Source organism: Phyllobates terribilis, unplaced genomic scaffold, assembly GCF_046119375.1.
Source record: "Phyllobates terribilis strain yellow unplaced genomic scaffold, ASM4611937v1 Scaffold_2__4_contigs__length_985480577, whole genome shotgun sequence".
In the NCBI taxonomy this organism is placed as follows: domain Eukaryota; kingdom Metazoa; phylum Chordata; class Amphibia; order Anura; family Dendrobatidae; genus Phyllobates; species Phyllobates terribilis.
This window is the reverse complement of record NW_027362762.1, coordinates 733248831-733267280: the sequence shown is the minus strand read 5'-3', so window position 1 is coordinate 733267280 and position 18450 is coordinate 733248831.

Here is an 18450-nt window from a genome sequence, read left to right as displayed (position 1 = left end):
TTTTTTGGGAGGTCTAACTCTATTCCCATGCACCTCTGTCTTCACACCCAGACATGGGTATACGCTTCCTGATTTTGTCAATTTGTTCTTGTCCTCCTCCTTCTCTGCATCCTCATCCTCCACCACCATATCACCACCATATGTACCATATCAACATATCTACATCTCTTGCAAGTGACATTGGAGTTCCTCCTAATTTTTTGCAGCCGTTGCTTCACTGCATAGGCAAACATTATGGGAGACACACTTCCTAATAATAGGAACATTGTTTTAAGGAGGCCCTCCAACATCTACGTCTCTTGCAAGAGCATTGGAGTTCCTCCAAATTTGTGGCAGCCGTTGCTTCACTGCATAGGCAAACAGTATGGGAGACACACTTCCTAATAATGGGAACATTGTTTTCAGGAGGCCCTCCAACCTCTACATCGCTTGCAAGGGGCATTGGAGTTTATCCAAAGTTTTGGCAGCCGTTGCTTCACTGCATAGGCAAACAGTATGGGAGGCACACTTCCTAATAATGAGAACATTGTTTTAAGGAGGCCCTCCAACCTCTACGTCTCTTGCAAGAGCATTGGAGTTCCTCCAAATTTGTGGCAGCCGTTGCTTCACTGCATAGGCAAACAGTATGGGAGACACACTTCCTAATAATTGGAACATTGTTTTCAGGAGGCCCTCCAACCTCTACATCGCTTGCAAGGGGCATTGGAGTTTATCCAAAGTTTTGGCAGCCGTTGCTTCACTGCATAGGCAAACAGTATGGGAGGCACACTTCCTAATAATGAGAACATTGTTTTAAGGAGGCCCTCCAACCTCTACGTCTCTTGCAGAGCATTGGAGTTCCTCCAAATTTGTGGCAGCCGTTGCTTCACTGCATAGGCAAACAGTATGGGAGACACACTTCCTAATAATGGGAACATTGTTTTCAGGAGGCCCTCCAACCTCTACATCGCTTGCAAGGGGCATTGGAGTTTATCCAAAGTTTTGGAAGCCGTTGCTTCACTGCATAGGCAAACAGTATGGGAGGCACACTTCCTAATAATGAGAACATTGTTTTCAGGAGGCCCTCCAACCTCTACGTCTCTTGCAAGGGGCATTGGAGTTCCTCCAAATTTTTTGGCAGCCATTGCTTCACTGCATAGGTAAACAGTATGGGAGACACACTTCCTAATAATGGGAACATTGTTTTCAGGAGGCCCTCCGACCTCTATGTCTCTTGCAATGGGTACTGGAGTTCCTCCAAATTTTTGGCAGCCATTGCATTCACTGCATACCCTTTAACTGTATAGCAGACCCTCTCCTTTCTAATGGGAACATGTCGTTACTGTGGCCCAGCTCTATGTGTCTTTAAATTGTTAGAAGGGTTTTTCCTAAATTTTGACAACCGTTGCACTTACTGCATACCCTATAACTGAAAAGCAGACCCTCTCCTTTCTAATGGGAACATGTCGTACTCATTACTGTGGCCCAGCTCTACGTGTCTTTAAATTGTTAGTGGGGTTTTTCCCAAATTTTGGCAGCCCTTGCAGTCACAGCATGGGCATTACCACTATAGGAAACCCGCTCCTTTATAATGGGAACATTTTTTTTACTGAGACCCTCCTCTATGTCTCTTCAAAGGGGTATTGGATTGCATCCAAATTTTTGGCAGCCCTTGCAGTCACTGCATACACAATAACAGTATATGAGACCCACTCGTTAATAATGGGAACAACAAAGCATAGGCGGCTGATGGGTATCTAACAATAGCGAGGGCCGACTGCTGGTCCTTTAAGAATAGTAAGGCTGTAAAAATAGTTTGTGACTTTCACAATCCCTCCTTTATAAATGAAACAGAATGTGTCTGATGATGTTTCACACACCACATGGGCAGATAAGGTTGTAAAATGTTAAAATGACATTCCCAGTGAATGCATTTGTCACGGTTGAAAGCAATGCAAAAGTGCAAAAACGCATCAAAGACACTACATGTGAACATAGCCCAAGGTGTAGGGGAGCAGTTTTGTTTTTGGTTATTTATTTTGCCTTATATACAAGTCATTACCCTGGAAAGGATGTTCCTTAACATATTTCCCAAGAAAATCCATTTTGGTTTAGTTTTTGTATGTTTTATTGTGAGTCCGTAAAAGTGGCATAATACCTCTGACAATGTTGTTGACAGCAGTGACCTGGGAGTCAGAAATGCTTCCAGGGGTCTTCCCCATGCTGTTCCCATGTCATTTGAGCACCGTTTCCATCAATTTGGGCAATTTTTAAGCCCTCTGCAAACCGCTGAGGGGAGCCACTGGAAAAATTCTTGAGTTTCGCATAGACTTACATTGGGCTCATTACTCGGACCGAGCACTCGAGCATTCCAATTTGCTTGACTCGAACAACGAGTACCCGAGCATTTTAGTGCTCGTTCATCACTAGTTACTAGCACTCTGATGTTACTTTGACACTTTTAACAACGGCTCATCAGCTTTTTGCATACAAGTTCTATTAGTGCTTTTCAAAGATATTAGTGATCTTTCTCGGACCGAGCAGTCTGTACAAAATTGTGGAGACATGTCCGTCATTAATCCGATTAAAATCGGCAATGCAAGTCTATGGGTCCGTGAAAAAATTAGAAATCATTCAGATGGCATCCAAGTTCTATTCTATTTTCATAGACTGTTAGATAGGAAAAGGTGGAGAAACTTTTCTTTTCACATACGAGAAAAACTGACAAAAATTTGACTAAATCCTGATGAAACCTGGATGACAATGATGAAAATCTGATGAAATTCTGATGACAATCAGTGGTGAAACTCAGTTTGTTTTTCTCATATGTGAAGAAAGATGATGTCTGAATGAACCGTAAATGTGGCTCTCTTTCAATTCTATGCACATGAACAAGATGGATTTGGTGCTGTGGATCCTGGGGGTCTTAGCAGTCACATCCCTACTCACTGTTGACATAAAAAGATATACTGTATTCCAATGAGATGCCTTCACCCCACCAGAGCTGTGGAGTCAGTAAGCCAGCCTTACCAACGCCAACTATAATATTCAGTATTGACAAATTTACTGCAATTAATAATAGTTAATATTCAGCAAGCTTTGAATGAAAATAATTAATACAACACAATATGAACAATATATAATTTTTAATATTTTTATTCTGTACTCGGAGTTGGAGTCGGTACATTCTTCTAATTCCAACTCCACAGCTCTGCTTTAAAGATTTTCCTGCTCTTTCCACGAGTTGTACTTTATTTATGTGACATATTTGGGATAAGAACAAAGAATTTTGCTGCAGTTTTTTATATTTAGTGTTTTATACATCGATATATAAAATAATCCTAAATTATGCTACAATTGTTTTGTTAAATAGCCATTACTGAAGTGTTAAAGAGAATCTGACAGCTGATACAGGGCTCAGCATAAATGAGTACACCCAACAGATTTATTAGAAATCTTTAGTTTCCTTTCAGAATCAAGATGTACAATTAAAAAAATATTATATTATGATACAATATTAGCCAGAAAAACCTATCTAAATACTTTTATTCCCAAAAAGACAGAAATATTCTAAGAGTGTTACTTTTATTGGCGAATAGAGATGAGCAAACATGTCCGGAAAACATTTCAAATTCGGCACGAACATTGCATATTCGGATTCGTGAACGGACACCTGGGCGTTTTCACTGAAAATCGGCCAAATTCGGCCGATCCTGTGTGGCTGTGAAATCGACCTTCCAGCAGATCAATCATTTTTGCTATTAGTATAGTCCAAACAGAGACACAAGGCCACATTTCAGTATAGAACTCGGTTGTGCTGATATTGTGCTCTATGCAGGAGTACATCTTTGAAACTCTATTTTTTTCTGTTTCTACCATGCTGCATAAAGCACGCCACATCTGAGCTTGTAATTTTTTGCGCATATATTCTGCTGTATGTAGTCCTCGTCTATAGTAAAAGATGTAATTTCTTCTGTTACTAACATAATACATACAGCAGGCCACATCTGAGATTGTAATTTTTTTGGGACAGAGATTCTGCTCCATACATGGGTTCACATTATAAAATCTAAATTTGCTGTGTTACTACTGTGCTACAGAAACCATGCCACATTTCAGCTTTTAATTCTTTGGTGCTGATTTTCTTCTTTATACAGGGAGTTGACATGATAAAATCTAAATTTGTTCTATTCTTTTGCGCTGAGATTCTGCTGTATCCAGGACTCGTTAACAGTAAAAAATATAATTTCTTCTGTTTCTACTGTGATACATAAAGCAGGCCACATCTCAGCTTGTAATTTTTTGACGCTGATATTCTGCTCCATACAGGGATTGACATTATAAAATCTAAATTTGATGTTTCACTACTGTGCTACAGAAACCATGCCACGTTTCAGCTTTTAATTCTTTGGTGCTGAAATTCAGCTGCAGCCAGGGGTTGACATTATTAAATATAAATGTGTTCTGTTACTGCCGTGCTACAGAACTAGGCCACATCTGACCTTGTAATATTTTTGTGCTGAGATTGTGCTGTATCCAGGGCTCGTCCACAGTAAAAAATCAAATTTTTTCTGTCACCACCATGCTACAGAAACTAGGCCACATTTCAGCTTTAAATTATTTTGTGCTAGTATTGTGCTCCAGCCAGGAGTCCACATTTCACAATGTAAATTCTTTGTGCTAATATCGCGGTCCAGAAAGCAGGCCACATTTCACCATATAAATATTTTGTGCTAATATTGTGTTCCATCCAGGAGTCCACATTTCAGAATCTAAATTGGTTGTGCTAATAGCGTGGACCTGACACCATGCCACATTTCAGCATTGGACAGGGCTTGGAGCAGCATTTCTAGCTTAAACTTTGATTAGTAACTGGTGGATGAGTGACAGGTGTAGGCCTGATGCTCTGAGAGCTCTGCCAAATTTAGGCAACACACATGAAGGAGACCCAACTTGAAGTCCAACATTTCCAATAATTATGGGCAGATACCACTAAAGTGGCATCAATTTCTATTTATTTATTTATTTATTTATTTTACTTACTTAAATAACACCAATAATTCCACAGCGCTTTACAGACATTTACAGACATTAGTGGCACTGTCCCCATTGGGGCTCACAATCTAAATTTCCTATCAGTATGTCTTTGGTGTGTAGTAAGAAAAATGAGAACCCAGAGGAAACCCTCACAAACATGGGGAGAACATAGAAACTCCTTGCAGATGTTGTCCTTGGTGTGGTTGAAACCCAGGACCCTGACGCTGGAAGGCTGCTAATGTTTTTGCATTGACGAATCAAGGTTCCCGCGGTTAGAAGTCTATAACTGTGATAAACCCTGTGTGCCTCACTGCTGTCTTGAGGAAAACCAGTCTCAAGATTGTCTTCAAGCATGTTATGATACTCTAGCATGGGCGCGCTCCTTTCCAGCGAGGGAAGCATCAGGCAAAATGTACTTTTGTACCGTAGATCGAACAGAGTGGCAACCCAGTAGTCAGCACTATTTCTAATCCTAACTAGTGTTGAGCCACCCCCGTAGTGTTCGAGTTCGGTTCGGTTCGTCGAACACCCGTGTGTTCGCCGAACTGTTCGTCGAACTGTTCGTCGAACACCTTCGAACACCGTTAAAACCAATGGCAGGCAAACAAAAACACATAGAAACACATAGAAAACACCTTCAAAGGTGTCCAAAAGCTGACAAACTGCTCAGAAGACACAACTAACACATGGAAAAGTGACAAGTACATATAGTCATGCGAAAAGAAAAGAGGTGGAGGAGTAAAAGGAGGGGGAGACACAGATATAGGCATGTCATGCCCTTCTAAAATCCAAAAAGTGAGAAGCCGAGACGGCCAGTCCGCTCCTGCCCGTGCCACCTCCGTGTCGCCGGGTTTGTGCCAGAGCCGCGGTGAACCCTGACGGCCAGCCCCCCTCTCCCAATACTGGTGCCTGTCCGCTGGTGGGTCGAGAGAGCCCCCCTGTGGTGGAGGCAGCTCTAAGCTTTTTAATTTAAATTGTCCCTCTAATTTGAATGAATACACTTTAAATCCATTTACAAGGATCTATTGGAGGGCAAGTCTCATGCCAGCAGCCGCGTAATTCCAGCTCCAGTAGCGTCCACTAAAGCTGCTGCAGTTAAAAAGCTTTTATAAGGATCGAGCTCGGCTGTCCACCGCAAGGCATCCTAGTGCCAGTCCCAGCCCCTATGCCTTGGGGTGCCTCCTGATGCTCTTCACTAAGTATCCCGTGGTCCCGAAGCATTTCCTTTGAAAAAATTAAGTGTCCAAACTACAGGTGGTGTAGCTTGCTTAACAGCCGGGATAATCCGCTGACTAGCAGACACTGCTACTAGGCACAAAGTATTTCCTGGGCTAGATGCAGTTAAAAATTTGTAAGTAGATACTCTCGTTGGATGCTGAGAAAGCATTCCATAGAGTCTCCTGGCACGCCATATATGATTCTCTTAAAAAGCTTGGGGTAGGGGTCTAGGGGACCCTTTTATAGCCAAAATCACGGCCCTGTATCACAATACGTCACCTAGGCTGAAGATAAATGGAACTGTAGCACCGAGGGCTCGGTTGCTACAGACGTATTGCACCTCACCCAGAGGTGTGATATCTCACTCTCAGATAAGGATGGAGTGTGGATCAGGACCCGACACCTGCATGCATTACACCACATTGCCGTGGGGCAGGGCGACCAATATGCCCCTGAGATGGGCACGACAGTCCCTGTCCCTGGCTGGAGTGGGGGGAGGGAACACTGAGGAAGGGGAACCCTGCAGTGCAGGAGCAGGGAGGAAGCAGTTCCTGGGTGCATTGAGAAGGGAGTATAAAAGGTGGGCACCATCTTAGTTCAGTGCAGAGAAGTCTGAGCAGAAGTGGCAGGGAGCAGGGGCTCTGCATGAGCTCTGCTCCGGAGGCGGGCCTAGTAACAGAGGCCCAGGCCTGCAAGAGGGAGAAGGAAGGAAGAGGAGCGGAGAAGGCTCCAGGAACGAGGAATGAAGGGATCCCAGGGGTGCGGACGGGCGAGTCGCCACCGCACGCCCGAATCCACCTGCGTGGAGGGGTCAGGCCAAAGGGGGAGACCGGTCCCCGAACTAGTGGAGGCAGGAAACGAACCTCAGCTAGAAACCGGAGGCTCTGACATTTTATGTGGCGCAGCCCCTTGCTCCACCCGCTAGGAAGGCACCACATAGGGTCAGGGAAACTGGCGCCAAGTTTACCAAGAGGAGGCCCGAGGCAGCCGGACAGAAGTGTTGGTAAGAAAGGCCAGACAAAGGACACACAAAGGGGGTCCTGTGAAGCGCTCCAAAGTTATCTGGGAGTTGTCTGAGCCCCTCACCTGGTGAGCACAGTACGACGTGGGCAGCCGTTACCTGCAGACGTGGTCTGGATAATAAGAACTGTGAGTAAAGGCCCTGAACTGCATCACTGACTCCGTGTCGTTACTGCTGCTGCCCTGCACCATCACCCCCATCCTCCGCATACACTGCCCTGAGGCTGTACTCCTCCCGTGGGGAGTTATGCTATGCTCTGCTGCACCCACAACACCAGCCTTAGCGGTCTGCCCTGTAGCGGCGGTTCACTCTGACCGCAATCCACGGGTGGCGTAGTCGGACATTTAAACATCAAAACCACATAAATAGTTCCGCCACTGGTTTGACCGCCCTGAGCCACGGAACCGGATCGCCGCCACGAAGACTACAACCACCAGCATCCACCAAAAAGGGTCCGGCTCCGGGTGTCCCAAGGCCCAGGGGGTGCGTCAGAACATTTTCATCACCTTTCACAATCACCAATGGGACAAGGCAGGGATGTCCTCTGTCCCCTCTCTTATACATCCTAGTGACGGAGCACCTGCTCTCATCAATTCGCCATAACCCCAATATTAGGTGGATTGAGGTGGGAGGCACCGAGTACAAGTGCTCTCTATTTGCTGATGATGTCCTAGTATATATCACTCAATCACATATATCCATCCCTGCTGTTATGGCTGAAATAGATCACTTTGTTACATGGTAAAATTTTAAAATCAATGCAGCGAAGTCTGAGGCCCTCGATGTCTCCCTCCCTAAATCCATATAGGATTCCATCCAGTCCAACTTTCCCTTTGCCTGGCCCTCACAGGGTATCAAATACTTAGGAATTCCTATTCATAGAGACCTCTCCCATCTATGTTATCTTAATTTTGGGCCCTTTATTGAACAATTCCATACAGACCACGGTTGGCAAGTTAGAACTGTAAGATTCACTACGTGAACCACTGGTGTTTTGTGGAAAAGCACATGTACACCGCGTTCCAAATTATTATGCAAAAAGTGTTTAGGAGTGATAAGGGAAGAATTTGTTTGTTTGTCAGTTAAACTCATTGATGGTGATGTGTGTCAGGGCTCTTTATATCACTGTAAGCAATTGCAGACACCTGTGCTAATTAGTTTGGCAGGTGTGTCCAATGAAAGGCAAGACTACTTAAGAAGGCTGTCTCACATTATTAAGCAGCCTACATTTTCTGCCAAAATGGGAAAGAAAAAGGATGTGTCGGCTGCTGAGAAGCAACAAATTGTGGAGTGTTTAGGTCAAGGCATGACTACAATCAACATTGTGCGATGATCAGGATGAAGTGTCTTGGCAATCAAGAAGTATGTAGCTGATTCACAGTACACACGTGTGCGTGCTGATAAGGGCAAATTGAGGACTCTTTCCTACAGGCAATTACGTCAGGTTGAAACAGCAGCGGCAAAAAAGCCTTGTCATAGCAGCAGACAAGTTTTTGAAGCTGCTTGTGCCTCCAACGTCCCCCGAACAACAAGATGCAGGGTCCTTCAGAGGTTTGCAGCTGTGCATACGCCATCCTGTCGACCTCCTCTATCCACTTCACACAAGCAGAAACGGCTCCAGTGGGCCAAACATTACATGAAGACTGATTTCAAAACTGTTTTGTTCACGGATGAGTGCCGTGCAGCGCTCGATGGTCCAGATGAATGGAGTGGAGGATGGCTGGTTGATGGACACCCCACGCAAACACGGCTACAGCGCCAACAAGGAGGAGGTGGAGTAATGTTTTGGGCTGGAATCATGGGGAGAGAGATTGTCGGCCCCTTTAGGATCCCTGAAGGCGCTAAAGATGAACTCCATAATGTATGTGGATTTTCTCAAACAGCACTTCCTGCCATGGTTCAAGAAGAAGAACCGTGTATTTCACAGCAAGATCATTTTTCTGCATGATAATGCACCATCTCATGCTGCACATAAAACATCTGCATCTCTGGCTGATATGGGCATAAAAGGGGACAAACTTATGGTGTGACCCCCATGCTCCCCTGACCTCTACCCCATTCAGAACCTTTGGAGCATCATTAAAAGGAGTGTCTATGATGGCGGGAGGCAGTTCACATCTAAGCAACAGCTCTGGGAGGGTATTCTGTCCTCATGCAAAACAATTGAAGCAGAAACCATCCAAAACCTGACAAATTCAATGGACGAGAGAGTTCAGAAGCTCCTTTCGAACAAGGGGTCCTATGTGAAAATGTAACATCACCTAGAATAAAGTTTTGAGTTGAAAACTGTTTGATTTCAGTTTCTAACAACCTGCTAATGCTTATAATTTCAAAAATGACCATTTTTTTGGTCTTTATTAAAATGAAAAGGTTGATCGAAAAGTTTGGGGGATCTAAGAGTGTGGCAACCCAGTAGTCATGATTACTTCGAATTCTGACAATATGAGGGTCATGCTGCAGGTAGTGCAGCAAGAAGGCACTTATGTGTCTTGCGCATCTCGGAGCCCCAAAATTATTTTCCAGGCTAGATGCAGCTAAAAATTATTTTTAATTTTAAATCTGGTGAAGCTTATTATAGATGGCCTAATAGGATCAGTGCTGCACACTGCTACAAAGCCCAAATTATTTTCCAGTCAAGATACAGATAAACATGATTAGTAATTTGAAAGCTTAAAACGGTTGGTAGGGTGATTTTAACCAATCATCAAGCTTTTACTCTCCCCAGGATGACACAGGGGTAGAAAAGTCGTTTCGGATCCATGATTTGTTCATCTTTATGAACGTGAGTCTGTCTACATTATCAGTGGAGAGCCGCGTGCGCTTATCTGTCAGTACACCACCAGCAGCGCTGAACACACGTTCAGACAGAACGCTGGCTGCGGGGCATGACAAGATCTCCAAGGCGTAAGTGGCTAGCTCCGGCCATTTATCCAGATTGGAAGCCCAAAAAGAGCAAGGGTCCAGTGACACAGTCGTGGCTTCAATGTTTACTTGGAGATACTCCTGTACCATCGTCTCTAGGCGTTGACTATGTGTCAGACTTCTTGTCTCCTGTGGCCTTGCAAAGGATGGGCTAAAAAAGTGGTGAAATGATTCCGCAAAATTGATGTTACCAGCAGATACTGTGGTTCTGTTACGGTTTGAGTGCTGAACACTTGACGGTCCCACGGTTGGCAAGTTGGAACTGTGAGATTCACTACGTGCACCACTGGTATTTTGTGGAAAAGCACATGTAAGATTCTGCAACAGTCTCTGCTGATACTCCTGCATGCGTGCATCCCTTTCTATGGCAGGAATAATTTCTGCAAATTTACTTTTGTACCGGGGATCTAACAGTGTGGCAACCCAGTAGTCAGGATTATTTCTAATTCTCACAATTCGAGGGTCATGTTGCAGGTAGTGCAGCAAGAAGGCACTCATGTGTGTTGCGCATCCAGGAGCACCAAGTCCCTGTTGTGTTGGTGGCGAGGTAGCAATCATGCTTCCTTCCTCTGTCCTCTCCCCCCAACCTCGCACAACAGAAATGTGATCAAGGTCTCCCTCATCTGATGAGTCTTCCATCAGTTCGTCCTCCACTTCTTCCTGGGCTCCTGCACCTTCCTCACTAGTTTGGCTGCTACCATGCGCCCTGGTAAAATCATCTCCCCCACCCTCACATGCCTGCCGCCTTGGTGCTGCCGACCGTCTGGACCTTGCAGATGTTAGCCCTTCCGCATACAACTCCTCCTCCTCTACTTCCTCCACCTCCTCTTGTGCCACCACCTGACTCCGAATTCTGTTTAACATGTGCTCCAGCATGTAAATCACCGGAATAGTCATGCTGATAATGGCATCGTCAGCACTAAACATCTTCGTCGCCATTTCAAAACTGTGCAGAAGGGTGCATAGGTCCCTGATCTGAGACCACTCCTCCAGCGTGATTTGCCCCACCTCTGAATCTCGTTGGCCCAGGCTATACGTCAGAACGTATTGCACCAGGGCTTGTCGGTGCTGCCACAGTCGCTGCAACATGTGCAGAGTTGAATTCCACCGGGTAGGCACATCGCATTTTAGCCGGTGAAGTGGCAGGCCCAACGACTTCTGTAGAGATGTAAGTCGCTGAGCTGCGGGATGCGAACGGCGGAAGTGAGCACACAGCGACCGTGCCCTCTGCAGAAGGCCATCTAGTCTGGGATAGTGGGCTAAAAATTGCTGGACAACCAGGTTCAACACATGAGCCATACAAGGCACGTGTGTGACATTGCCCCGGCGAAGGGCCGCACCCAGGTTTGCAGCATTGTCGCACACGGCCTTCCCTGGTTTCAGGTCCAGTGGAGACAACCATTCATGAAATTGGTTCTCCAGAGCTGACCACAACTCCTCAGCTGTGTGACTCACATTTCCCAGACATTTGAATGTAAAAACCGCCTGATGACGTTGAGCCCTACTGCCAGCATAGTAAGGAGGTGTGCAGGATCCCTTCTGCGCAGTTAGAAAGCTTGTGGCATGACCAGACAGGCTTTGGGTGCAGGTGGAAGACCGAGAGGAGGTTGAGGAGGCAGAAGCAGTGGAGGAAAAATGACATAAAGAGGATTGACGCACAACTCGTGGGGACGGCAAGACTTGGACAGCAGCCCCTTGTCCTGCTGTCACCATAGTTACCCAGTGCCCAGTCAGCGACATGTAACGCCCCTGTCCATGCCTACTCGTCCAAGTGTCTGTGGTGAAATGCACCCTGTCACACACAGAGTTTCTCAAAGAAGCGGTGATGTTGTGTGCGACATGCTGGTGGAGCGCAGGCACACCTTTCTTTGAGAAGTAGTGCCGACTGGGCATCTGGTACTGGGGCACTGCGACGGACATAAGGTCTCGAAAATCCTCTGTGTCCACCAGGCGGAAAGGCAGCATTTCTGTAGCCAAGAGCTTGCAGATGGTGAAATTCAACCTCTTAGCTTTCTCATGGCTAGGAGGAAATGGTCTTTTACTTGTCCACATCTGAGGGACCGAGGGCTGGCTATTGTGCTTAGACGGGGTTGATAAGGGTGTCCCCGGCAAACTGCCGGTCTGTGAGGAAGATGCAGGCGGACATGTTAGGTTGCCTTGATCCAAAGGTGGTGCTATCGATGTCGGACAGCGCTCAAGACCAGCTGGTGTTACCACCTCCAAAGAAAATTATGACCTGCCAATCACGCTGGCTGTTGCGGGTAAAGAGGTGGCAGGTCTGCGCCCCAAAACAGGTGTGACTGCTGTCCCCCCAGTCACAGAGGATGAAGAGGCCGCGGATGCACAAGATATGGCAGACGGTGGTTGGCCCGGCCGGCTAGACCGCATTGTAGCACACTGAGCTTCCCACTGCAACTTATGCTTCATGTCCATGTGCCGGTTCATGCATGAAGTACTCAAACTATGTATTTTTTGGCCTCTACTTAGCTTTTGCTGACAAATGTTACAGATAACACGAGTTGGGTCATCTTTATCGATCTGAAAAAATGCCCAGGCTATGCAAGGCTTAGCACCCATGCGACCTGAAGAGCCACCACGACTTGTGGTGAGAGGCAGAGTTGTGTTTGAGGATGCAGTTGTTGACGTGCTTCCAGTACTACGTCTCTGTCCAGGAAGGCGCAACCTGACCTCGTCGTCACTAGCATCTTCCTCCACCTCCTCTGCTGACCTCATCTCTTGGCTGACTGTGGGTTGACAGTAAGTGGGATCTCCGACCTCATCATCATCACCCTGTGCGTTATCACACCCGTCGTCCTCAGAGCCAACCTGTTCCTGCTCTGACAAAAAACTAAAGTTGTCGCTCCAATCAGGTATTTGAGTCTTATCATCGTCTTCCTCATTGTCTCCACCAACAGGAGTTACAGTTTGGGAATGAGGGTCTACATTATGGTCAGAACCTTCTGCGTCTGGTCCTGGATCCGACTCATAAAGATTCTGGGCATCAGTGCAGATCATTTCCTCGTCTGGATTCACAGAAGCGCTGGAGTCGACCTCTGATTCCCAGGCTATAGTATGAGTAAACAGCTCTGCAGACTCAACCATCTGTTCTACCTCATAATCAGACGGGCAGCTGGAGATTTGGGAGCTGTGAGGAAGCAAGTGCGATTTGGGTGACACCTTTGAGGACTGGAGTATTTGTGATGTTGAAGTTGATGTGGAGGAGAGCCCACTTAAAGGAGCACTTGATATCCGTTGAAGCACCTGCTGTTTTTGTGCCTCATCTGGAATTTGTAGCGATTGGCGTGGCCGTAAGAAAGGGATCTTATCACATTGTCCGCTAAAAGAAGTAGACATTTTAGTTTGGCTGGAAGATGGTCTTTCTTCTGCACCTACCCCACGGACACAACCTTTTTTCCCCTTCCCAACACGCCTATTCCCCTTTCCACCAGCAGCAGGCCTTTTTCCACTCATTTTGGTGGTTAACTAATTCACAACTCTGGAGTTGTTTGCACAAAAAAACAATGGATGGTAACCGAGCAGAGCTGAGTGGCCAAACTGTGGTATTAGGCCAAAACTATTGGCTGGGTTAGATGCAGAAAAAAATTATTTTTAATTTGCAACCTGATGGAGGTCAGTATAGATGGACTAATAGACCAAGTCCCACACACCGCTAGAAGCCCAAATATTTTTTCAGAGCTAGATGCAGAAATTTTTTTTATTCAATTTGCAACCTGATGGAGGTCAGTATAGATGGACTAATAGACCAAGTCCCACACACTGCTAGAAGCCCAAATATTTTTTCAGAGCTAGATGCAGAAAAAAATTATTTTTAATTTGCAACCTGATGGAGGTCAGTATAGATGGACTAATAGACCAAGTCCCACACACTGCTAGAAGCCCAAATATTTTTTCAGAGCTAGATGCAGAAAAAAAATTATTTTTAATTTGCAACCTGATGGAGGTCAGTATAGATGGACTAATAGACCAAGTCCCACACACCGCTAGAAGCCCAAATATTTTTTCAGAGCTAGATGCAGAAAAAAATTATATTCAATTTGCAACCTGCTGGACGTCAGTATAGAAGGACTAATAGAACAAGTCCCACACACTGCTAGAAGCCCAAATATTTTTTCAGAGCTAGATGCAGAAAAAAATTATTTTTAATTTGCAACCTGATGGAGGTCAGTATAGATGGACTAATAGACCAAGTCCCACACACCGCTAGAAGCCCAAATATTTTTTCAGAGCTAGATGCAGAAATTTTTTTTATTCAATTTGCAACCTGATGGAGGTCAGTATAGATGGACTAATAGACCAAGTCCCACACACTGCTAGAAGCCCAAATATTTTTTCAGAGCTAGATGCAGAAAAAAAATATTTTTAATTTGCAACCTGATGGAGGTCAGTATAGATGGACTAATAGACCAAGTCCCACACACTGCTAGAAGCCCAAATATTTTTTCAGAGCTAGATGCAGAAAAAAAATATTTTTAATTTGCAACCTGATGGAGGTCAGTATAGATGGACTAATAGAACAAGTCCCACACGCTGCTAGAAGCCCAAATATTTTTTCAGAGATAATTGAAGAAAAAAATTATTTTTAATTTGCAACCTGATGGAGGTCAGTATAGATGGACTAATAGACCAAGTCCCACACACTGCTAGAAGCCCAAATATTTTTTCAGAGCTAGATGCAGAAAAAAATTATTTTTAATTTGCAACCTGATGGAGGTCAGTATAGATGGACTAATAGACCAAGTCCCACACACCGCTAGAAGCCCAAATATTTTTTCAGAGCTAGATGCAGAAAAAAATTATATTCAATTTGCAACCTGCTGGAGGTCAGTATAGAAGGACTAATAGAACAAGTCCCACACACTGCTAGAAGCCCAAATATTTTTTCAGAGCTAAATGAAGAAAAAAATTATTTTTAATTTGCAACCTGATGGAGGTCAGTATAGATGGACTAATAGACCAAGTCCCACACACTGCTAGAAGCCCAAATATTTTTTCAGAGCTAGATGCAGAAAAAAATTATATTCAGTTTGCAACCTGATGGAGGTCAGTATAGATGGACTAATAGAATGATGCTATGCCCAAAAGATTTTACTTCACTAGGTGCAGTAAAAAAATTGGTATTCTATACACAGGTGGTATATCTTGCAACACAGATAGGCTACTCCACTGACTAACACACTCTGCAATAGGCCAAAAAGGATTAGCTTTGCTAGATTCAGCCAAATGCTGTGAAAAAAACTTGCACAGCACTGGCACAGACCTGCCTGGCAAAAACTGATAGGAACTGATGTAACCTAGTCCTGAAAAGGACTCCAATTACAATTAGTCTTTACTCCCACAATCTATCTATTTAAGAGCACAGACCTGCCTGATAAAAGTCGTAGGAAATGCTGTAACCTAGTCCTTAAAAGGACTGCAATCACAACTATTCCCTACTCCCAAGCTATCTGTATATTTGTGCGAAAATTGGCTTGAAATTAACAAGGTATAGCGCACACAGCAACAGCGGTGCCGTCTAACACGCAGCTGCAGCAGTGAGAAAATGGTGGCGACGGGGAAAATGGCTTGGTCTTATAGGGCAAGGACATGTGACATACACTGCCAATCACACATGCCCTTGCTTGTGTGAAAAAAAGCACTTCGCTCCGTGTGTGCGCTGCTGATAGGCTGACAGATTGCACCTCCCCACTGCAAATGCGGGAAAGAGAAAAAAAAATGGAGATCTTCATTGTTCCTGCAGAGATCCATCCCCTGCCCCTCCCCCCGCCCCGCTGTACACTCAAACTGCGTATTAACATTAATTTTCATCATTACTGAGAAAAAATCCAGTTATGATTTTGGTGCACGAACAGTTATCGAACATAACCTCGAACAGCCGAATTTTTCTCAAATTGTTCGTGTTCGCCGACCGGCTCGAACACCGCCCAAAACAGCTCGAATTTGAGATTGGCGAACAGTTCGAGTAGAACAACGCTCATCTCTAATCCTAACTAGAGATGAGCGTTGTTCTACTCGAACTGTTCGCCAATCTCAAATTCGAGCTGTTTTGGGCGGTGTTCGAGCCGGTCGGCGAACACGAACAATTTGAGAAAAATTCGGCTGTTCGAGGTTATGTTCGATAACTGTTCGTGCACCAAAATCATAACTGGATTTTTTCTCAGTAATGATGAAAATTAATGTTAATACGCAGTTTGAGTGTACAGCGGGGTGGGGGGAGGGGCAGGGGATGGATCTCTGCAGGAACAATGAAGATCTCCATTTTTTTTTCTCTTTCCCGCATTTGCAGTGGGGAGGTGCAATCTGTCAGCCTATCAGCAGCGCACACACGGAGCGAAGTGCTTTTTTTCACACAAGCAAGGGCATGTGTGATTGGCAGTGTATGTCACATGTCCTTGCCCTATAAGACCAAGCCATTTTCCCCGTCGCCACCATTTTCTCACTGCTGCAGCTGCGTGTTAGATGGCACCGCTGTTGCTGTGTGCGCTATACCTTGTTAATTTCAAGCCAATTTTCGCACAAATATACAGATAGCTTGGGAGTAGGGAATAGTTGTGATTGCAGTCCTTTTAAGGACTAGGTTACAGCATTTCCTACGACTTTTATCAGGCAGGTCTGTGCTCTTAAATAGATAGATTGTGGGAGTAAAGACTAATTGTAATTGGAGTCCTTTTCAGGACTAGGTTACATCAGTTCCTATCAGTTTTTGCCAGGCAGGTCTGTGCCAGTGCTGTGCAAGTTTTTTTCACAGCATTTGGCTGAATCTAGCAAAGCTAATCCTTTTTGGCCTATTGCAGAGTGTGTTAGTCAGTGGAGTAGCCTATCTGTGTTGCAAGATATACCACCTGTGTATAGAATACCAATTTTTTTACTGCACCTAGTGAAGTAAAATCTTTTGGGCATAGCATCATTCTATTAGTCCATCTATACTGACCTCCATCAGGTTGCAAACTGAATATAATTTTTTTCTGCATCTAGCTCTGAAAAAATATTTGGGCTTCTAGCAGTGTGTGGGACTTGGTCTATTAGTCCATCTATACTGACCTCCATCAGGTTGCAAATTAAAAATAATTTTTTTCTTCATTTAGCTCTGAAAAAATATTTGGGCTTCTAGCAGTGTGTGGGACTTGTTCTATTAGTCCTTCTATACTGACCTCCAGCAGGTTGCAAATTGAATATAATTTTTTTCTGCATCTAGCTCTGAAAAAATATTTGGGCTTCTAGCGGTGTGTGGGACTTGGTCTATTAGTCCATCTATACTGACCTCCATCAGGTTGCAAATTAAAAATAATTTTTTTCTGCATCTAGCTCTGAAAAAATATTTGGGCTTCTAGCAGTGTGTGGGACTTGGTCTATTAGTCCATCTATACTGACCTCCATCAGGTTGCAAATTAAAAATAATTTTTTTCTTCATTTATCTCTGAAAAAATATTTGGGCTTCTAGCAGCGTGTGGGACTTGTTCTATTAGTCCATCTATACTGACCTCCATCAGGTTGCAAATTAAAAATATTTTTTTTCTGCATCTAGCTCTGAAAAAATATTTGGGCTTCTAGCAGTGTGTGGGACTTGGTCTATTAGTCCAAATATACTGACCTCCATCAGGTTGCAAATTAAAAATAATTTTTTTCTGCATCTAGCTCTGAAAAAATATTTGGGCTTCTAGCAGTGTGTGGGACTTGGTCTATTAGTCCATCTATACTGACCTCCATCAGGTTGCAAATTAAAAATAATTTTTTTCTGCATCTAGCTCTGAAAAAATATTTGGGCTTCTAGCGGTGTGTGAGACTTGGTCTATTAGTCCATCTATACTGACCTCCATCAGGTTGCAAATTAAAAATAATTTTTTTCTGCATCTAACCCAGCCAATAGTTTTGGCCTAATACCACAGTTTGGCCACTCAGCTCTGCTCGGTTACCATCCATTGTTTTTTTGTGCAAACAACTCCAGAGTTGTGAATTAGTTAACCACCAAAATGAGTGGAAAAAGGCCTGCTGCTGGTGGAAAGGGGAATAGGCGTGTTGGGAAGGGGAAAAAAGGTTGTGTCCGTGGGGTAGGTGCAGAAGAAAGACCATCTTCCAGCCAAACTAAAATGTCTACTTCTTTTAGCGGACAATGTGATAAGATCCCTTTCTTACGGCCACGCCAATCGCTACAAATTCCAGATGAGGCACAAAAACAGCAGGTGCTTCAACGGATATCAAGTGCTCCTTTAAGTGGGCTCTCCTCCACATCAACTTCAACATCACAAATACTCCAG